The following is a 4,192-nucleotide window of genomic DNA, read 5'->3' on the forward strand; positions in this document are numbered from 1 at the left end:
TTGTTTGGACTCCTGAGTGCGAGGAGAGCTTTCAGACATTGAAGAAAAAGTTGACCACTGCACCTGTGTTAGTGTTACCCGAGCCGAATGAGCCTTTTGAGGTGTATTGTGATGCCTCATTGAAGGGTCTAGGGTGCGTGCTGATGCAGCATTGTAATGTGGTGGCATATGCCTCACGACAGTTGAGACCGCATGAAGTGAATTACCCTACGCACGATTTAGAACTCACTGCGGTTGTGTTTGTCTTGAAGGTGTGGAGGCATTATCTCTATGGGGTTAAATTCCAAGTCTTCTCCGATCACAAGAGTTTGAAATATCTCTTTGATCAGAAAGAGTTTAATATGAGGCAGAGAAGGTGGATGGAATTGTTGAAGGACTACGACTTTGAGTTGCATTACCATCCAGGAAAGGCAAACATAGTAGCGGATGCGTTGAGTCGGAAGTCGCTGTATGCTGCTTGGATGACACTTCAAGAAGAAAAGTTGCTCAAGGAGTTTGAGAGCCTAAAAATTGGTGTTCAAGAAGTGTCCAGGACTCTGTGTTTGAGTCGATTACAGATCTCGAATGACTTTAAGTCCGAACTCCGGAAGGAGATGTACCATGATTTAAAGGCGATGTTTTGGTGGCCGGGTATGAAGAATGATGTGGCAGAATATGTTTCAAAGTGCTTAAATTGTCAAAAGGTAAAGATTGAACATCAAAGGCCTTCCGGGATGTTGCAACCTTTAGAGATTCCGCAATGGAAGTGGGAAAGTATTGCAATGGACTTTGTGTCTGGATTGCCAAGGACTAGGGCTGGCTTTGATGCTATTTGGGTGATTGTGGACCGACTGACAAAGTCAGCTCACTTTTTACCCATTCGGATGACTTACACACTTGAGGACCTAGCACGGTTATACATAAAGGAGATTGTGAGACTTCATGGTGTACCTGCTACTATAATCTCTGATAGAGATCCTCGTTTCACTTCAAGGTTTTGGGGTGCATTTCAGAAAGCTTTTGGAACCCGATTAAGCTTGAGCACGGCTTACCATCCTCAAACAGATGGCCAATCTGAGAGGACGATCCAAACACTGGAGGATATGTTGAGAGCTTGTGTTTTGGACCAACCGGCGAGTTGGGATCGGTATATGCCATTAGTGGAGTTTGCATACAATAATAGTTATCACGCGAGCATCAGAATGGCTCCGTATGAGGCCTTGTATGGGAGGAAATGTCAATCTCCACTATGTTGATATGAGGCTGGAGGAAATGTCAATCTCCGCTATGTTGGTATGAAGCTGGAGAGAAAAGCTTGTTAGGGCCGGAAATGATAGCTGAGACTACTGAATAAGTCAAGAAAATCCGTGATAGGATGATTACGGCGCGAGTCGTCAAAAGAGTTACGCCGATCAGAGGCGAAAGCCCTTAGAATTTGAGGAAGGAGATCATGTTTTCCTTAAGGTTACTCCGACTACGGGAGTAGGTAGGGCAATTAAGGCAAAGAAGTTGAATCCTCGATACATTGGTCCATTTCAAATCCTGGAGAGGATTGGTCCGGTGGCGTATCGGATGGCTCTACCACCTCATCTTTCGAACCGGAACGACGTGTTTCATGTGTCGCAGCTTCGGAAGTACACTCCTGATGCTAGCCATGTGTTGGAACCTGAGTCGGTTCAGTTAAGGGAAGATTTGACGCTTCCAGTGGCTCCGGTCAGAATTGATGATACTAGTATCAAACGGTTGCGTGGAAAAGAGGTTTCATTAGTCAAAGTGGCATGGAGTCGAGGCGGCGTTGAGGAACACACTTGGGAACTTGAGTCAGAGATGCGAACGGATTATCCGCATTTATTCTCAGGTATTTGCATTTGAATTTGTGGGCAAAATTCCCAATTAGGTGGGTAAAGTGGGCCCTTGGCCCAACATAACTTGACCAAAACCCTAGTTTTCAGCACTCTCTCTCCTCATTTGTTACACACACAAGCTGAAATTAGAGAGAAAGGGAGGAAGAACACTCTCTCAAGTTCTCTCCCTTGCTTAATCTTCAAACCACCATAACTTTTGATCTAGAGCTCCGATTGTCGCTCCGTTTGCGGCCACGCGTTTACCGCGGAGAGCTCTACAAAACCCATACCATCAATCTTGAGGTAAGCCACACTTTGCTGTTCGAAATTCCAGCCCTTATTTTCGAGTTTCATGGGTGAAATGTTGAGATTTTGGGTTCTTTGATGTTATAGGACCCAACTCTCTTGAAGGAGAAGGTTAATCTTGTCTCCCTGGACCTTGGGTGTGGAAAGATTCTCAACCCTAGCGTAATTTGTGATTTTATGATGTTTGGGTTTTGAGATGTTTTGTATGGGTATGATGGTTGTGGCTTAGGTTGTGTGTAGATGGATATTGGAGCTTGATTGGTGATTTTGAAAAGCTTGGAAAGGGTTTGGTGGTGAAAAATCTGTTCTTGGAGGTGTTGAGGCCTTGAGAGCTTGTGAATAAGTGATTTGGAAGTGCTCCGGTGGAGCTTGGGAAAATCGGCTAAGGTATGGTTTCGGTTTCCCGTATCTAATATGTAATGTGGTTGGAAATACTTAGGCTAGAGGCCCAAAGATAGGTATTGAATTGTTAATGTTGTTGAATTGTTGATATATATGATGTGGTCATATATGTGATGATGATTAATGATGCCTTGATGGTATGATGTATGAGAAATATGCATGTTGTGATATATGGTTGATGATTGGTTATGGTTGAATTGTGGGTTGAACCATGTTGATGGTGAGTATGATGTTGATTGTGTACAATGATGATTTATTGGAATTGGTGTTGTTGAGAATGGGTATGAGGAAGAGTATATGATATGTCAATGTGTTTGAGTTTGAGCCACTTGGGTGAAGTGGGTTAAAATGATGAGGTAGTGATTTTGTAGATTGTGGTAGTGTGTCAATGTGTGAGTTGAGGAGGCTTGATGTTGAATTTGATATATTTTGATTGATTTCAAAGAAAAGGGATGAAATTGGCATATTTTGATTGATTTTGAAAAGAGTTGGAAATGGCTTGTTTTAAAAATGGCACTTTGTGGTTTTTATGAAAAACATGGTTTTGGGCACACTTTGGTGGGACATAACTTGGACTACGGATCTCTGTTTTGTACCAAATCTTTTTAGAAATGAAATTGGATTCGGGATGTCCATGCCGTTCAAAGAACGGGTGAAAAATGATTTAAAATGGGGAAGTTATGTCCGTCGGAAGATTGGGGTCTAAATCTGTGAATTCTGCAGATTTTAACTTAGAAAATTTTTAACAGAATGACCCTTTGCGCGTGGGCGCACCTGGCGTGTACGCGCCGATCTTCCAGAAAGCATCATCCACGCGTGCGCGTGATGTGCGCGGGCGCGCCGATTGTGCTGCACCCAATGCCCAGCCATTTTCCAGAGAGTTATGCCAGAACTGTGCCAGTGTTGTGCCTGGGGCACGAGAACATCCACGCGTACGCGTGGTTGACGCGTACGCGTCGATTGGCGAGTTTTTAATCCACGCGTTAGCGTGCATGACGCTTGCGCGTCGATGAAGTTTTTGAGGCCATCCACGCGTGTGCGTGGAGTGCGCGTACGCGTGGCCCTGTTTTCATCCCAAAGTTGATTTTTGAGTTTTCAAAGCCAAATCTCATACTTCTAAGCCTCCAATCTCACCATTTATGTCTTAAATCATTATGACATGCCTAGCTATTAAAAAGGGGCTAGTGAATGAGGTAACTTGCGAGTGAAGCAAGGGAAAAATGAATGATCAATGAGGATCAAAGATGACTATGTGAGATGCGGAGGATGGCCGTAAATATTCACCAGTGAAGGTGATGGATATAGATCATGATTATGATCAAGTTTATGATGAGTATAACTCGAGTTGGGGATGCGTGACAGAGGGACAGTCCAAGGGTTAACTGCCAGGACTTGTCGGGTTGGCTTTATAACTGACAGATGATATCATCAGCCACTAGGAACAGGCATTCATCATATGCATACTAAATGAATTGTTTGAGATTGCCTATTTGATTGCATAATACTTGCTAATTGTCTAAATGCCTTAACTATTCCTATTTGCATATTCTTCGTTTGATATAACTGTGTTTGCTACTTTATACTCCTGCTGGTGGTTGGGAGGTCTGAAGGAATTGGAAAGGGAAGTGTTAGTTAGACTGAAGAATCTTTAGTCAGATACC

The sequence above is a fragment of the Arachis duranensis genome, chromosome 4, assembly GCF_000817695.3.
Source record: "Arachis duranensis cultivar V14167 chromosome 4, aradu.V14167.gnm2.J7QH, whole genome shotgun sequence".
Classification (NCBI taxonomy): domain Eukaryota; kingdom Viridiplantae; phylum Streptophyta; class Magnoliopsida; order Fabales; family Fabaceae; genus Arachis; species Arachis duranensis.